Source organism: Eulemur rufifrons, chromosome 16 (assembly GCF_041146395.1).
Source record: "Eulemur rufifrons isolate Redbay chromosome 16, OSU_ERuf_1, whole genome shotgun sequence".
Classification (NCBI taxonomy): domain Eukaryota; kingdom Metazoa; phylum Chordata; class Mammalia; order Primates; family Lemuridae; genus Eulemur; species Eulemur rufifrons.
In genome coordinates this window covers 85,298,554-85,317,250 of record NC_090998.1, presented here as the reverse complement: position 1 = coordinate 85,317,250, position 18,697 = coordinate 85,298,554, and positions in this window count along the sequence as shown.

The window sequence follows — 18,697 nt, the reverse complement described above, 5'->3', positions numbered from 1 at the left end:
TGCGCAGCAGGCAGGGCAGGAGCACGAGCTGAGTGCTCAGGCCCAGCTACAGGGCAGACCCACAGTGAGCTTTGGCCATCTGGCACCCAGGGCCAGGGGTAGGGTGCACCCCAGCTGCCTCCTAGACCGCAGGCTCCTGCCGCCAACGTGGCTAGCACCCCGGGACCACTGCCTGAGAAAAGGAGGTGGAAAAGAAACACGTGCTGAAACCCTACTGTAGCTCCCTGCTGGGCTACGCATTTTCACTTGCTCCAGAATGTAACCCTCACAGAAAGCTGAAGTCATTGTCAGCTTTGCCATAATGCAGAGGAGGGAGTGGACTCAGCCAAGGACACACGGCTGGCAGGTGAGCGAAGTGGGGAGTGACTCGGACACGGCGGCTCCAGAGCCCACATGCTTATATCTGCAACACTTGTCCACCTGCCCTGGAAGGGGGGGATGACACTTTATTACTACTAACAAAGCCAACATCTCTGAACGCATATTGTACGCCATACAGGGCCCTTTTATGTGATCCCTACAACAATCGTATGCAGAAGGTGTCGCTGTGCCCATTTTGCAGACGAAGCATTCAAAACGAAGAGTTCTGTGGCTTTCCTGAGTGACCTTCCCTGGTGAGTCAGGAAGCAGGATTTGGGGCTCAGGTCCGTCTGCCTCCAAAAGCCAACTCTCACCTACTATGGCCGATATTTATTTTATCTTTGCTCTTTATGCTTAGACGTGTCCTCCCCATGGTCCTTCCTGCTTCTGTCCTGCTGTCCTTGGCTTTAAGGCACTTTATCCCGGTTTGAGGTTGGGCATCGTTATAGAGGGCTCTGCCCCCTACCCTTCCCTGCATCCCTCCCTGGACAGGGCTCCCACGGAGGGCAGAGGGCGAGGGCTCATGTCCCCGTGAGCCTCTGGCTCCCCAGAGAGAGGGAAGGAGGAGGGGTGGGCTAGAGGGGCCCATCTCCTCCCCAGCCCTCTGATCCACAGGCATGAGGGCAGCAGGGGCCAGGAGTGGGGTGCTGAGGGCAAGGAGAGGGCGCAAAGTGGGGAGCGTGATACTTGCCCTCCCAGGAAGGCTGAACCAATTCGCTGCAATGAGGCTGAGCCAATTCTGCTGAGATATCCTGGCCCCCAGACACACGGGAGCATATTTTGAGAGGGTGTGTGCTGACAGAGCTCTGGATCTGAGTTCTAGTCCTGGCTGGGCCGTGTGTGTGGCCCTGGACACACCTCTCTCTCGAGCCTCAGCCCCCTCATCTGTAGGATGAAGACAATCACAGAACCTGGCCTGTTTCTCGGTGTCGTTCCGAGGGTGCAGTGAACAGACGGATGCTGCAATACCTGCTCAGGGCCTGGGACCCCCGCTCGGCTTTCAGGGCTCCACAGTGCACCTTGCTTGGTGCCCTGCAGGGTCTGGCCCTTCCTGGACCCCAGGAGTGAGCCCTGGGACGCTCTGCCTCAGGTGGCCAAGCCGTTCCCCTCCTCAGTGCTGTGACAGCGCCACTTTATAAACCAGGCGCTCTCCTCAAGAGCTGTGCCCCGGCCACATGCTTTTATCCTGCAGCCATAAAGTGGAATCAGGGAAGAGTTTACAATCAAGGCCATAAAGCAATAATAGCAAAGAGGCCATTTCGCTGGGTTCACGTGGAGGTGAGCAAGGAGTTCAGAAGTTCAACACCTCCAGGCACTTCCTGGGTGGCTGATAACACTCCTGGGTGCTGAAAGGGGCTGTGCCCCAGCCCTGGAGGCTTCTCAGGGTCTGAATGAGGGGGCGTTGTTGGTGGTTCTCAGCTTGGACTGGTGGACATCTGCGGGCTGTAGTGTCGCCCCCAAGACAGGACATTGGGGGTGGGGTGTACCTCCTGGAGCTCAGAGAAGTCAGCTGAGCTCTGCTTCGTGGGGTCCCACGAGGCTGGGTTCATGTCCTGACTTGCCATGTCCTGGCTGTGTGACCTTGGACAGGTCCCTCTACCTCTCTGGGCCTGTTTCCTCACTGATTCATGGGGGAGGACGTAGCCTCCTCTAGCTGAGCTCGTGGCTGACACACAGTTGGGGAACAATGAAAGCAGCTCCCTGGGCTCTCCGTGCTGTCTCCATCCTCTCTCTGTGCTGGGCCCTCCACCCACCCAGTGCTCAGAGAAGTGGACCTACGGGACCTCAGAGTCATCTGTGTCTATGAGGGGTAGACGCATGAGCTTGGGCCTCTGGCGCCCAAAGAACTGGGTTCTAGTTCTGGTCTGAACACTTTCAAGCTCTGTGACCTCAGGCAAGTTGCTCAGCCTCTCTGAGTTCTAGTTTCTACCTTCATAGACGGCAGATTTTGGTACCAATGTTCTGGGGCTGTGCACCTGCACAGCGCTCCGTAGCTGGCCGCTGTCCCTGGTCCCGGGGGAGGCCTCACTCAGGGCATTACAAGGGGAGATGAGCTCCAGCGTCGGGGCTTCCCACCGCCACTTAGCCGGGAGCTCGGTCTGAAGAAGGAAGGCACCTGTCACATCTTCTAATGGGATTTCTCAGGCTTTAAAGGACAGAATAGAGTGTCAATGGCAAAGCAGATCGTGTAGGGTGGTCAGAAAAACCGTCCCATCACAGAAACCTGAGTATTCAAACCTGCTTTACCACCACAGGAGGCCGGCAGCATTTTGAGATCCTTTAGGGCAAATGATGTTCTGTGAGAATATCCGACCCACTGACTGCGTCTGTAAATAATGTTTTATTGGAGCACACCACACCGTTCACTTATGTACTGTCTCTGGCCGCTTCTGAGCCGCAGCGGCAGAGTTAAGTTAATTGCCGCAGAGACCATGAGGCCCATAAAGCCTGAAATGTTTACCATCTGGCCCTTCATAGAAAAACGCTTGTGTCCCCTCCCTAGTGGCCAGGGGACCTCAGGCTGGGATCTGTGCTCGCACCCACTGTCCACTCTCTATTTCCTAGATGAGGATGCTGAGGGTCGGGTCTGCTCACTGCCCACTTAGTGGCAGAGAGTGACTGGAAGGCACCACCCCAGGGCGGCTTCCCTGGGTCAGGCTACGGCGTGGTTACCTTGTGCTGCCTCACCAAGGGGTCACGCCAGCGAGGGCCAAGCGGTGGTGGGCGGCTGTTTCCCACAGCTGTGCCGCCCACATGTGACATGTTCTGCCGCCGGAGTGGGTTCCAATCCCCTCTTTGTTTCCTCAACCCTTGCAGGCAGATGTTTGTTGATAAATACTGAATGCATGAACGCAGAAGGGCCGCACGGGTGCATGTTTTAGAGGGCTTGCAGAAGGTCCCCTGGCCGGCACAGGCAGATTTGGAACTCAGATCCCAGCCTGCCACCTCCTGGCTTCTCAGAGCCTTCGTGCATCCCAGAGGACACAGCTGGGCATATCTCAGGGGGTGGCAGTGCTCTGCACCCAGCCTGTCACCCGATCCCTCCCCTCAAGCTCTCTGTCCCCTGTTTATTGCGTAGGTCCCTGCACGTTATCCACTCATCGGTCACGCGCTGGAACACGGAGTTTACCGAGCCCTTTAACGACGCTGAGTGAGTCACTTGAGAGCGAGGGTGTTTTCCTGTTGTAAAAGAAGTCGTGTTGGTGGCGTGCAGAGCTGGCCAGCCCCAGCCGGCAACTTTGTCCTGGGCTTGATTGCATCATGATTGAAATTTGAGGGAGGACCCAAGGGTGGAGAATCAGGGTTCTGAGGATCTCACACCCAGCGCTCCCGATTCTGTTTCAGTCGAGGCCGCCGCTGCCTTCCCACCAGCCTTGTCTTCCCGCCTCTGGGATTTTGCTCCTGCTGGCCCCTGTCCTGGAGGGCCAGCCCTCCGTTTCTGTCTGTCTCTGTCTCTGTCTGTCTCTGTCTCTGTCTCTTGCTCTCTCTCGGGGCTTAGGAACCTACTTCACCTTCATGGGACCTTTTCAGACCCCTCAGAGTTACTCTCATCGCTCGTCCTTTACCGAACTCCTTTGCCAGAATTAATTTTGTCACACCTTCAGGCCCTTCCCTTGGGTTGAACCATTTCCTTCCCTGTTTCTCCAGGCAGATGCCCCATTTCCTGAAACCCGCCAGAAAATGGCACAGGACTGGACATGCTAGAGCTTAGCACCATAAGTTGAACATTTGCTGTGTGCCAGGGACGGTGCTAAGTTGCTTACACACATTGCCTCATCGAGCCAACAGTTCTTCTGTCAGTCCCATTGTGCAGATGAAGACATCAAGGCTTCTAGAAACAAAGACTTGGCTCAAGCTTGCACAGCTGGGCAGAGGTGGCAGAGCTGGGACACAAGCCCAGGACTTCCAGAGCCTGGACTCTTAATTCATCACACTCGGTGGGTTTAAACCCATGGGGACTGGTGGGTGAGTCCTGCCCTCTGGTTTCTTCATTTCCTGAACTAAAGCCTTGCATGGAAAGTGTGTGTATTAGAAAGAACAAGGGCTTTGGAGACAAGTGGTCCAGGTTCCGGGCTGGGCTTCACTGTTTACTGTCCCTTGACCTTGGGTGTGCTGCCTCTCCTTTCTAAGTCCCCTTCTATAATGTGACGGTAACCATAGCAACCCCCTGGGGCCACTGAGAGGACGGGGGATGCTATGTGTGAGGTGGTACCGCAGTCCCAGCTCACCGAGAACATCTCTTGCCTGTTATTCTCTTTCCAATCCCCCTTTTCATGCTTTATGCTCCTCTAAAATCCTTATCTGATTTTGATTGCGATCTTTGTATATCTTGGGATTTAAACAAATCTTCAACTCCCAGCATATGGTGAGTGTCTCATAATCGTTTGTGAATTGATCAAGTTACGTTCAGGAGACATGTCTTGCGGAATTTCACCTCAACACGGGTGTTGGAGGCAGAGATATGCAGGTTTGACTCTTGCCCTACATTTACCTGACCCTGGCTCTGCAACCGGGCAATTCATTCAGCCGCAAGGAGCCTTGGCCTCTTTATGTGTTCAGTGGAGATAACAGAACTTATCTCATTAGGGTATTTTAAGAATTAAGCGAGATAATGAAGATAAAGCAATTTGCACAGTGTCTGGCACATACTGAGGCAAACACTTGTTAGTTTTGATGATAATAGTTATTCCCATTTTTATGTTAATTAATGAACCGGGAAGAAACTGATGTCAGAGAGTTGGGGTTATTTGCCCAAAGAAAAGTCTGAGAAGAGTTGGCACGAGGCACAGTTCTCCTCCTCTGTAAGCTGTGCACTGCTCAAAGGCACAGGGAAGTCTACAGTAAATAAACATTTATCAGGTACCTACCATGCGTCAGATGTGTGGTGTGAGCTGGAGGCACAAAGTCAACCTGGGCTTAGTCCTTCTTTCAAGAAGCCGGTGGCTTAGAGAGCGCGACAGGCAAACAGAAACTTCCCCAGTCTGATCCCTGCTCTGATCCGGGCACACGGGGTGCTGTCAGCACCTACCCCAGTCTGCGGGGACAGGGACAGCTTCCTGGCAGAGAGGAGGGAATATTCTTGACGGAAGGAACAGCACGTGCCAAGGCACAAAGACATGAAAGCACGATCCAGATCTCTCCCAGGAAGTTGGAGTAGATTCACCTTCCCAGAATCCTCCACTGAGGGTAATTAACAACCCTGGACATTAGATATAACATAAATATGAGAAGACTATAAAGTGGAGAGAAGATGTAGGCTGGCCGGGGAACTTGAGAACAAGGAAGGGCGTGGTGGTGAGTTCCCGAGTTTCTTTTTTCCTTCTATTTCCTAGACTTGAAGGTGAAGAAGCTGTCAACCTGGAAATGGACTAAAAAGCCCCCCAAAAGTCTGCCCTCTCTAGCCAGAGGACCAGAAAAGGGGCATCCTACTAAGATGGAGATCTTTTGAACAATAACTGCTTTATTCTAGTCAAGCACCACAGGAAAAAAACCAAAAAACAAACCCATAGCCCAAGGAGAGTTGGCCTCTACTTCTGCCCTGATGAGCGTGGAGCAAGGCACCCTAAACCCTTGCCAGGGCCCGTCTGAGGAGGATGAGTAAGGAGCCAGGAATTTTATCCCTGCTGGCCAGTAACAAGCGCCCCCACTCTGTGGTGTCAGGGAAGACCATGGGGGAGTCTCACTGTACCTGCCAGGCAATAAGCCCCTCTCCCTCTCTTTTGGGGTGATTTCAGAGGAGGCCTTGTGGAGAGTTAGGATTTTCATTATTGCCTAGCGATAAGCCCTGCCGCCCCCCACCCCGGGCTCCCCTCCGCCATTGCAACACCAGATCAGAGGGAGAGCTGGAACCTCACCCCCTCCTGGCAGTAATAAACCCCTCCCCCTCCGTGGGTGTTGGCAGAAGCCGTGTGGAGAACCTGGACTTCTACCTCTAACTGGCAGCAATGACGTGGCAGCCCTTTCCCCCCTGCAGAAGTGGAATGGTGTCAGAGACACAGAGCACAAACAGAAGGCTTCAGTAAGAGCCAGAGTCTCAAAATATAGTATAAAAATGTCCACGTTTCAATAGACGCTCACCAGACAAGAATGCAGAAGATCTCAAAGTGAATGGAAAAAGCCAGTTAATTGATGCCAATGTTCAGATGACAGAGAAGTTAGAATTATCTGACAAAGATTTTGAAGAAGTGGTGATAAAAATGCTTCAGTGAGCAATAAAGAACACACTTGAACAAACGAAAAATAGAAAGTTTCAGGAGAGAAATAGAAGATGTAAAGAAAAATCAAATGGAAATTTTAGAACTAGGAAATGCAATAATTGAAAGAAAAAGCTCAGTGGATGGGCTCAACGGCAGAATGGAGGAGACAAAGGAAAGATTCAGTGAACTTAAAGATAGAATAATAGAAATATGTCTCACCGGGTAAAGGAGACCAGACAGTGCTACTTGTAGGTGGCACCACAAACTCTTTGGGTGGTTTTGACTTTGGGCGGATTAGCCAATCTTCCCTTGTTATTCTGCAAATGGGGACACTGACGGTCAGGGGCCTGGGCACTGTCCAGAATGCATCCAGCAGGTGAGGACAGCTTGGACCAGTCGAAGCCCATTGCGAGCCCCGTCCTCTGTCTTGGGCTGCGTCTTCTCCGCGGGCTTTGTAAACATGCTGGAGAATGGGCTGGGGCTGGCGACACCGAGAGCAGAGTGACTAAGCAGTTGCCCCCACATACCACCTGCAACGTGTGGCCCGCCAGCCCCCAGTGAGCATCAAAGTGGCAAAACATGACAGAACATGTCCTGGGAGGACAGTGCTTGAAGATCTGGGTCAGGCGATGTAAGCAGGACGGGCTCATCAGATGGGGTGGAGTGACCTTTCACTCTGGTTTTAAACTCTTCGGAAGTGTTCTCAGCACTTTCCACAGCCGTGGAAGGGAAGGGAGTATGATCCGTCTGCAGAAACAGTTTGCATCAGAGAGGGTTTGTGAGCTGTGCTCACTGCTGCCGGGGGACTCTGCAGACACAGCCTGACCTTGGCTTTGGGTGTACTTTTTCACATCCCAGCACTGGAGCTGCAGAAGCCTCTCTCTGATGGGCTGCAGAGGCGGGTGTTTACCTTGCTTTTCAAAAAGGTCACTGGGCAGAGAAACTCTGACTGGGGAAAATTAGTTCCAGAAGATCGTGCCGTGGGTGGTATGCAAGCACAGGGCAATTGTCATTTCTTTGCAGTGTGAAGGCTGCAAGGAGCAAGAAGGCAGGAGAGAGGAGCTGGGAGATGCTGGGCCTCCGATTGGCCCAGAGAGATAAATACAGTCAAAGGCTTCTGTGGTCTCCGGGGACGGAAGCCATGGGTGGAGCAGGAACAAGGCCTACAGGGAGTGGCCGTACCTTTTTCGAATCATGGAATCTTTTGGTAGTCTGGTGAAACTATGGGCCCTTTCTCTGAATAATGCTTTTTAAACTGATGAAATAAAATACAGAAGATTTTAAAGGAAACCGATTATCTTGAAATTCAGCTATCAAAACAGCAAAACATTCGTAATACTGTAGCACAAGTGGTTCTTTATTAACACACAAAATATTTTGAGATATCTGCAACCACTGTGAAGGGAGAGGAAAATAGCTGCGGTGACAGTCACAGGTACTCTTAATACTACTGTGTGATTTGTTGTTTGCATCCGTAATGGAAGCAAATGCCACATCTTAGAGGTTTGTGGAAACACAGACGCACATGCCTACGGGTTGTGGGTGTATAATGAGGCATTAGTAGAATCGAAAGGCTCCAAAAAGGTTAGTGCTTTGAATAAATTGATTGTAGTTAAGGTTAAATAGAAAGGTATTAAATAATATCCTTGTTTGCTGTCTGAGATTCTTTTCTGAATCCTTTTAAAACTTTTTAGCGTGGTAAAACGTGTTAAATATATATTTTGTAATAATGATAACTTTTTTTTTCAATGTAGGAGGGAACATGTACTTATTTCTCCGTTAAGCCACAGTTAAGGTGTAAGTATACTGTTTGATTCTCATGGCCAGGCCAAAGCATATTAAACCCGGATGTATCAAGAAACACCCCTATAAGGAAATGATGTCTTGAGGGTTAGATGCCCCCAAATTCTGACCCCTGGGGACTCAGTGTAGTGCAGAGTCAGAAGGAAGGTCCTTTGGAACGTGAAGCTCTGCTGTTTACTAGGGGTGACCGTCGACTTCTGCTTGAGTCTCATTTTTCACAATCTACACATGAGAATTATAATCCATCCCCCACAGTGATGTGATGAGGATGGGAGGAGTAGGGGCTAAACAAATATCAGTTCCCTTGAGGTTCCACAGGTTGTGCACAACCTGCAAAATTGTAGGGGATGGCTCTGAGTACCCTTTTCCTTTGACTGCAAGACTCTCAATTATTCAGGCTTTGCCGGTGGGTTCTGCACACCAGTGACACACGATTCAGTCGAACAACTCCCTGCTGAGAATCTACAAGGACGTGTGCATGTTCCACATCGGGAGCTCTGAGAGTGGGGTGGGAGAGAGCACAAAGACCACAGAGAATATTTTAATCACATCTCCCAGAGACTTGTTAATGTACGCTACGGTAGCCGGGATGTACTTGGCATCTGCTATGCATTAGATATGCCAGGTGATGCTCTGTGCCTCAGTTTCCCACCAACAAAATAGGAATGCTAATAGTGTCTACCTCCCAGGGCGGTTAGGAGGACTCACTGAGTACTATTTATAAAGTGCTTAGGCGGCACATAGCGCTTGTCTGTGCCTGCCAGGGAAGCGGGAAGCGTAGTCACTTATCCAGGCAGCGTCCCTGCACAGCAGGCTTATCACTCCTGATGGTCAGGTGGGGAAACTGAGAAACGAGCATAAGATTACTGATGACATCATTGTCAAGAGAGAGGGACTCTGAGATCTCATTCGGCTCAATCAGGGAAGCTGTTCTTGGAAAACGAAAAGGTCGTTCTTTGAACATGCCCAGATTATTCCTACTTTGAAGCCGCTGCCCTTGCTGAACCGTATGCCTGGGACATGGCCCCTCCGTATTCTCAGGGTGGCTTCCTCCATGGTTTAGGTCTCAGATCAAGTGTCCTGCCCCGCAGAGGTGTTGCCTGGTCACTCTAGCTTAATTAGACCCTCTCCCATCTCTATCACATCGCCCTTCAAAATCTTCATAGTTCTCTGAAATGATTGTGTTTATTTTTGTTTTCCTGGTTCTTATCTGTGTCTCTAATACAGCAGGGAATTTCTCTGACTTGACCCTCACTGTTTTTCTACCTTCAAATAGTGCTTTGAACAATGCCGATTCTCAAATATTTACTAATTGACTGAATACTACATTGCTAAGTGGCTGTTGAGCCTCGGCTCACACACCTGCGCGGTCAGGGGGCTCATTACCTCCTGAGGCCATCTGTTCCGTTGTCTGTGGCTTTGACTGCCGGAAAGACCCGTTTATTTTTACTGGCTCTTTTGGTACCCACAGAAAAACGTCTGTTCCCATCCCTTTGGAGGTGAGCTTCATCTCTTCTTCAGTTGGTGGTCTCATTTCTGGTTTGTTAAAAGATTCCCCCTGTCTTTCCTTTCCCACCTTGCTGGGTCCTCTCAGGTGAGACATAAAAATGGGGGTTGTCACCCCTTATCTTTCCAAGGTACCCACCGATGGCTGATCGCCCACTCTTGGGAGCAAATACCTGCCCTAACCCGGGGCCTGTGGTGTCTCGGACCAGAAACCCACTCGGTCTGGCTTCTGCCCAGGAGTGGGAGGGAAATGTGATGAACAGACCCGCATTTCCCCGGCTTTGTGGTGCTATTCATAGATTTCTTGTGGGGGCAAAGAGGCTCAGTGGTCCAAGCCTGAGACACACTGGGTTCCACCGAGTCACACCTGCCTGTGGAGCCGGGTTTCTTTCCTGCAGACCTTCCCAGAAACACTGGACATGCAGTGGGCTCTGAGGCTCTCTAAGAGGGAGCCGCGGTTTACGAATTCCCACACCGGCTCATGCTAGGAACACTTGTCATCAGTTTCCTGCAAACATCTCAGGAACCACAAGAAAGCCAGGGTTGCTCACGCGGGAAGTGGCTGGGCTAGCTGTTTCTTCAGGCTTTCTAGCTCTGAGGTTTCGTGATTCCGCAGAAGAACCTTCCAGGGAGAGGACGTTTTTCTCCTAGCGAGGGGCCTGCCTCGCCCTGGTCTGATGGAGGGAGCAGGACGCTGACGGGGCTTTAAAAAATCTCCCCTTCCCGGTCGCTGTGGGCAGCCATCTTTCCTCCTCGTCTTCCCTGACCATTCTCCACCCCCAAGCAGGCTCCCAGTTTACGACCTCCTTCAATAACATCTCGGGGTTCTTGGGGCGATAAGGACCATCGTGTAATTGTTTGAGAGCTGTAAAGGACTTAAATTGGTTAGGATTCTAATTACCACCAAATGACTTTATTGCCTCCTGGGATAACAGGGCTGTAACTTTCCTTCCCTGGGGAGTTCAGGTCCCCACCCCAGGGGTCACACAGCGGTCAGGGCCCAGGCGGCTGGGGAAGAGGTGACAGGCCTGCTTTTCCCAAACGCGGAGAGTGCCTGGGAGCAGCCTGGGTGGTGAAGGCGACCACACTGGAGACCCCCTCAGCCCCTCCCCCTCCATCCCCCCATCAACTTCCTGGTGACCTGGGCAGGCCCCTGCCACTCTCTGTCTGAGTCGGGACACTCATCTTCGAGGTCTGCTCCTCTACCCCACATGGAGGTCTGGACTCTAGCTCTGTTTATTTATTCTAGCATCCAGAAGTTTCCAGTAGCGGGAGCCTTGAGGGGGGAGGCATAAACATAACTAGCCACAATGCAGGATTTATTCATTCATCTAATATTTATTGAGCATTTATCATCTGCTAGACCCTGTGCTAGAAAGGAGAATAGACACAATAAATAAGAGGTGGCTGTAGATACACACGAAGACTGTATATACACACAGACAACACGTGCTTACATACACACACCATCCGTACATTTATAAAAGCTTTGCTATTAGGCAAACCTGGGTTCAAATTAGTCCTCTGCTGTGGGACACTGGGTCAGTTGCATCCCCTCGTTGACACTTAGGATGCCCATGTCATGGGATTGATATGGGAATTCAAGCATCTGGCATAGGGTAGGACTTCAATATATGGGGCCACTGTTATCATAATAAAGGTACACAGTGTTATTGTAAAAAGGAAGAATCATCATAAAAGATAATGTATAACTTATCTGTGGTATCTATCTACAAAGACAGCATAATGCTTTTTCTAAGCTACAAAGTCATATGCAGGTAACGGCCACTAGCACATTCTAAGCACTTTTGTTATATAAAGGACATTCTTACTTCAAAGGAGAGAGTGAGGACCCTGCAGGTGGGGAGGGCAGCTCTTTGAGTTGTGCCTTGAAGCATGAGTAGAATTACAATAGCTGGGGAGAGGGGAGGGCATTCCTGGCCAGGGAGAACACAGGGCAAAGGGCAGGAGATAGGAATGCACCTGATGTGTTCTGCAGCCTCAGATCATTTAGAGAGGTTGGGGCACAGGGGTGTGTGGAAGCGAGGAGTTGCAGAGGTGGAGGGAGAAGGGCACTTCGGGAAACTTCGTTTGCTAATTTTAGTGTGGAACTTAAACTCATCTTCCCATTATCTCTGCAACTCTCAGTTTATTCATCCAATAAATGGGGATAACAAGACCTTCCTCAGAAGCAGAGGATTATATTAGATGATGTATTAATACAAATAGGTACTAAACATATGAAAATATTCTCAGCCTCATCCACATTAAAAATGTAAATAAAATAAAATAGTCATGAAATACATATTTTTGCATTTTAGATTGGCAAATATTTAAAAGTGTTAGTGAGGGTTTGATATACTCTCATGTATAAGGGGGAGTAGGAGTTACTAAATCATTTTCGAAGGCAGTTTGACATCAACTATCCATATTGTAAATGCAAATCTCTTTGACTCAGTAATTCTATTTTCAAGAATTTATCTGATACATATGCATGCATATATTAATAAATACTGCATAGAAGGATGTTCACAGAGGCTTTGTGATAACAAACACCAGGGACCGCCTCACGAGGACACTGGTGGAGCCTGCTGTGCTGTATTCACCCAGCTGCTGAAGACAAGACAGAGTGAAACGTGCCTCACGGGGGATTATCATTAGATACTTCATTAAATGGAAAAATCAAGTTGCAGCACAGTATTAGGATCTCCTTTGAGTAAGAGAAGGATAAAGATGTCTTTATCTGTAAAAACATCATGTGCATGCTGATGGCTGCTGCGTGGTAAGTTGGCTTTTGCTCCGTAACAGATTACCCCCAAAACTTAGTTGCTTGAAACAACAGCCACTTCTTGGGTTCATGATTTGTGGCTTGACAGGGTTCTCATCGGGTCTAGGCTGACTCGGGTCATCTCTGCTGGGCTGGCTCGTGTGTCTGTGGTCAGCTGGCCAGGCCACGGCTGCTGAGCGATCCAGGATGGCCTCCGTCAGGGGTCTGGGTTTGGCAGGCTGTCAGCTGGGGCAACAAGGGGAGGGGCCACCTGGCTCTCACTCAGTTTCTTTGTTTAGGGGTCCTGGGATTCCCAGAGCGCAAAGGCAGAAGCTATGGGGGCTCTGGAAGCTTAAGGCTTAGAATTCACATGTCACTTCTGCTGCATTCTACTGTCTGGAGCAAGTCACAAGGCCAGCTCAGGTTCAAGGGTGGGAAAGTAGACCCCTCCTCCCGATGGGAGAGCTGCAAAGTGTTATTCTGAGTTTACCACGTGACTCTCAAATGTCACCTCGTGCAGAGCTCTTCCCTGGGCTCTCCTGACACCTCTGCTTGAGTGTCTAAAGGCATCGTAAGCTTAACCTGTCTATTTACAAACTCTATTCACTACCTGTCTCAAACCTGCTTCCGCCTTGGGCTTCCCCCTCCCAGCAAGTGGCCACTCCTTTCTTCTAGTTGCTCAGGCTAAAATCCTGAGAGCGTTCTCCGTAACTCTCTTTTCTAATCAAGCACCAAATTCAGCGTTCACCCCCACCTCCCGGACACCAGCTGCTGTCACATGTCAGCCGCTGCCCACAGCCATCGCTCCATATTCTCCTTGCTGTCGCCTCCCCCACGGGGCTCTATTCCGCCGGCGGCAGCCAGAGAGATGCTGGTAGGATGGGAGTCAGATCATGCCTCTCAAAAAACCTTAACTTCTTTTCTGTCCCAGTGGGAGTACAGTCAGTCTTTCCCATGGCCAACGTGGAAGGCCCTGGGTCTCCTACCACTTCCCCAGTGCTCTCTGCCCCAGCCGTGCTGGCTTCCTGCCCGCCTGCTGATCCCAGGTGCAAAGCACACTCCTGCCCCAGGGCTTTTGCACTTAATATTTATCCAGTCTGCCTGAAACATCCTTTCCCAACTATTTGCACGGCTCACTCCCTCACTTCCTGCCCTTCCTCCCTGTCTGCCCTCAAATGGCACTCCCAGATTCACCGCACAGACCGCTCTGTCTAAAACAGCGGGCATGCACACACTCTGTCCTTTGCTGGCCCTGAATCAGCACCGGACATAATATACATTTATTTATTTACTTATTGTCTATCTCCCAACATTAGAACAAAAGCTCTGTGAGATCAAGGATTATATCTGACTTTTATACTGCTATATTTCTAGGAACCAGAACAGGGCCTGGGACGTAGTAGGCACTCAATATTTGTTCTGCCCACATGCAGTGCACACACACGTGCACGAGTCTATATGTGCATAGAAAATTCCTGGAGGGATACACAAAAAAGTGTGGCAGCAATTACTTCCAGGGAGTGAGCCGGCCGTGTCACAAGTTAGAGAGAGAAATGGTTTCTTCACTGATGATGTGCAGTGTTTGAATTTTTGCTGTAAGTGTATCATTTTATAAATGAAAATATTAACAAATAATAGAACAATTAGTGTTTTTTCTCACTTCTTTCATATTTTATAATTTTACATTCTGCTATCAAAGAAAATGTCTACCTGCATCTTCTGGTGCTGGAGGGAGCTGGGGGGTTACCCAATGGGCCACTGCTGGAAATCTCAGGAGGGAGAACGAAGGGCCAAAAGTGTTGTCTGGAGCCTGGGAGAGCAGGACACAGGGACAAGAAGAAGTGGACAGAGAGCTCTGGGGCTGAAAGCAAGAGGAGATCAGGGCCATGCACAGAGAAAAATGCCGCACGGGGCAGGCCCAGAATTAGAGCAGAGAAGCCCTCCCTGCCAGGAGCTCTTGGTCGTAGGATGGACTTTTAAAGTAATCTCAGGGAACAGATGCAGAGGACAGTAAGGTGGAAAAGCCCTCTCCGGCAGCGGGTTCCCTGCTTCTCGGGCAGATTCCCACGCCTCAGACAAAAGGTCTGAGCAGGATGTTATGGGAGAACCAAGGATGAGGAGCCTGAGACTGGGCTTTGCTGTCCAGCTCAGGAGTGAATCATCTGTAGAGGGTTCAGCAAAACACAGGATTCATTTGACAAGGAGTTGAGCTCCTGCTCTGTGCTCATAACTTTTATTTGGGGCTATCTGGCCTCACTTAATCGCTGAGTCTAGACTCCTGAAATGGTTTGGTTGTGACAAAAACTGGCTTAAACCCTGGCTTCCACCGAACAATATCAGCCCAAGTATCTGAAAAGTGCAGGCAGGGCTGGATCGAAGCTCAGTTATGTCTCCAGGCTTAGGCCTCATCTCCACCTTGCTGTCCTCTGCACCAGCCAGACCCTCAGGCCCACATCTTCCCAACTTCATGCCGAAAGAGAAAGACTGTTTCCAGGGGTCACCACCAAAGGGTTTGGACTGAATGCTGTTGGCCATACCTGAGGTCCAAATCATCCTTCAATCTAACTGTCCCCAAGGATTGGTGGGGGGAGGTGGGTGAAAAGTCCTGGCCAAGGCTGGGTTGCAGACCCTCCTAGGGTACAGTGAGAGGTGGAGTTGGCTCCCCCAAAACCACATGGATTGAGAGTGGAGAAATAGGGGTCCCCTAGGAAACCTAAGGTGTATCAGAAGAAAGGGAAATGGAAGCTGAGTTGACAAACAATAGGTGTTCACTACAGAATCCAAAATGTTACCTATTTGTATCATACAGGAGTGCTTTTAGCTGCAAGAAATAGAGACCAAACCAACAGTGGCTTACATAAGTACAGATTTAAATTTCTCACATAACAAGGAACCTGGAAGGAGGGCCAGTGTGTCTATGAGTCTCTTAACCTTTCCCTCATGTTCACATAGTGGCTGCTTCGGCTCCAGTCATCATATCCGCATTCAAGTCAGGAAAAAGAAGGACAAGGTGTGTCAGCCACATCTGTCTTCTATCAGGAAAAACAAAGCTCTCCCAGAAATCCCCCAGCAGACTTCTCCTGGGACTCTTAATCCAGAGCTTGGTCTCAAAGCCACACCTTAGCTGCAAGGGCAGCTGAGAAAGCAAGTACTTGGATTTTCCAAACCTCTATAGTGGAAGCTGGCAATGGAGAAGGAAGTTGGGAATGATTTAAATAAAACTTTGGCATTTGTTCATTTGTGCTGGTCCATTTTGTGCTGTTAAAACAGAATACCACAGATCCGGTAATTTATAACGAATAGACATTTATTGGCTCACAGGGCTGGTGGCTGGGAAGTCCAAGATCAAGGGGCCAGCATTCAGCGAGGGCCTTCTCATGTGGAATCACATGGCCAAAGGGCAAAAAAAGGCAAGGGGGGATAGAGAAAGAAAGAGAGATGGAGAGCTTAGAGGGAAGGAAAGAGGTCTGAAATTATCCTTTTATAAGGAACCCACTCTGGCGATGACAGCACTAATCCATTCATGAGGACAGAGCCTCGTGGCCCAATCACCTCCTAAAGGTTTCACTTCTTAATATATTGTTATGATGGCAATTAAATTTCTAACACATACTGCTTTGGGGGGACACATTCAAACCGTAGCAATATTTATATAATTTTGCCTTTTAAAAAAAGTTATCCTTGAATCTCTCTCAAGTCTCTAGTCCTCCTAGCTGGACTATGAAGCTGTCACGGGCTGACTCAGGTGTGTCCTACAGGATTCCTTATTATCATCATGCTTAAGCCTCAGAGCTCTTGGAAGAGCTGACGAAAGCGATGCACCCTTTCCCTGGGAAAAATAAACGCACAGACACTCAATATCACGTTCTCTCTTGGGAGTTCCTTGCCTTCCTAGAGACTGGTTTAGGAGCTCCGGGGCAGAGCTTGAGATGAGCAGAGCTGCTCAAAGTCAGAAGTAGAACGGGGTAGAAGGTGTATCGGGGAAAACGGCTTTTTTCTTAACACGTGTTGAGTGCTTCCTGCGTATTAACATGTATCAACTCATGGAACCATCACAGAGACCCTAAGAGGCAAGAACTGCTGTTATTCAGGGAGCAGGCACACAGGGCGATGTCATGTGCCCCAGGTCACGCAGCTGGTAAGAGGTCTAAAGTGATTCCTTTGTTCCCAAGACATAAGATAAAGGGAATAAAATAGTTCCAGGGGGGAAATCCCTAGGAAGGAAGAAATGGTCCCTCAGAATCAATGTGTACCTCAGTAGTGAAGTTGGACATCTGGTCACCTGAACCTCTTACGGTTGGCAGATGCTGTTCCTAGAGGAGCCTGGGGGAAGGCGGGTGTGTGGCTGAGAAAGGGGATGGGGACCCCGGAGCAGAGGGGACCTGCGCCTCTCCCATTCCACTTGGAAGTTTGGAGATCTTCAGTCTCATCCGTGCCCTTCCTATCACCAGGGCAGGGGGAATGGCCACGAGAGGTCTGGAATGAGTGAGACCCGCTGCCTGGCCCAGGGCTGCCACGGCCCCGAGGGTGTGGGAGAGCCTTCAGCCTTCCCTCCTGCTCACGAGAGAGGACGCCAGGCGCATGCTCACCTGGGGTGGCCAGGCGCATGCTCACCTGGGGTGGCAGGCTGCAGCAGAAGACGTGGACCACCAACAGGGGGTTGAATGAGGTGGTCACGCCCAAGGCCAGGTCAGATGAGACACACCTCAGCGGATGCCAGCGGGCGACTGAGCACGCTGGGAAGTGGACGTCCCCTGTGGTGGCATTTGCACAAACACTTTCTCACCCCTCACCCTCAGCTAAGCAAAGACCCCCATGGGAAGGAGGGGAACGCAGAGGGACAATCTCAAATGTGACTGCCTTCAAACCTGAAGGGTCTAAGGAATAAGTAACCGAGGAGTTACTGGAATAAATTTCCTGCAAACAACAGAACGTAAATCCAGTTATGGCAAAATGCTAGAAATTACATTTTGCACATTTGAGTTTGGGGCTATAAAATGGGTACTTGCTACCCAAGTTATGAGCGACTCAACTTTGGTAACTGGATTTTTTCTCCTTCGGTCTCTAGTCTTCTCTTCTCACCCAGAGTGGTCCAGAGACTACGTGTCAGTGGCCACATTCACGGGCTCCAAGCGATTTGGCACTTCTGAGTCTGCAGAGATATCCAGTGGCTGTCGTCCGTGGTCTGGCACATGGCGTGCCTGAGGGTGGAGCTAGCCTTGCTACCTCTGATTTACAGATGGAAAACCGAGGCCGAGCAAGATTAAATGGTGAGGTTACACAGTGAAGTAGACAGAGAGCAGGAAGAGACCTAGGCTCCCCAGCTCTCAGTTCAACTCCGGGGCGGGTCAGGGCCCCAGGTAGATTGCAGAAGATTCCTGGAATTTGTGCATGGAGGTCAGACTTGTGCATAGAGGTCAGTGCAGACTGCCCAGCTCAGGGGAGCAGGCGCCATGTCCCCCCAGCAAGGACAGGTCTCACGTGCAGAAGGGAGGCTCAGTAGGGAGCCTCCCTGTGAGCAGGCGTTACTCATCTCAGGGCTGGGATCCAAGGCAGCCACTTTTCTGGTGGAATCTGGGAGTAACAACATCGCTCCACAGTGGACCTAACCCTCACACCTTGCAAAGTACTCTCACGTCCTCTCAGAGCTACCCAATTGCTCGTTGAGGCAGGCCAGGTGGGAGTTACCGCCTCCCTTTCACAGACAGGAAAACTGAGGCTCAGACAGGGCGTGTGGTTTGCCCAAGGCCTCGCTGCAAGGAAACAGAGTGGGGTGGAGTCTCAGGACAGAGTGAGGCTGGTCTTCCAGCCGGCCCACCTGAACACGTCCTGGAAAGATAAACTGAAGGAAAAGAACTTACTGTCTTACTCTTCATGCCAGAAATGGTGACATCTCCTCTCAATCCTACAGAACAACTGAAGATACTAAATTCTGTTTTAATTAAAAAAAAAAATCCCTATATTCCTCTCTTACTCTGGGATGTGCAAATCCAAGCCACGAAGAGTATGTTAGACACGGGCCAACTGCAAGGCTATTGAACAAGTGTTCCGCTTGCAAGGGAAG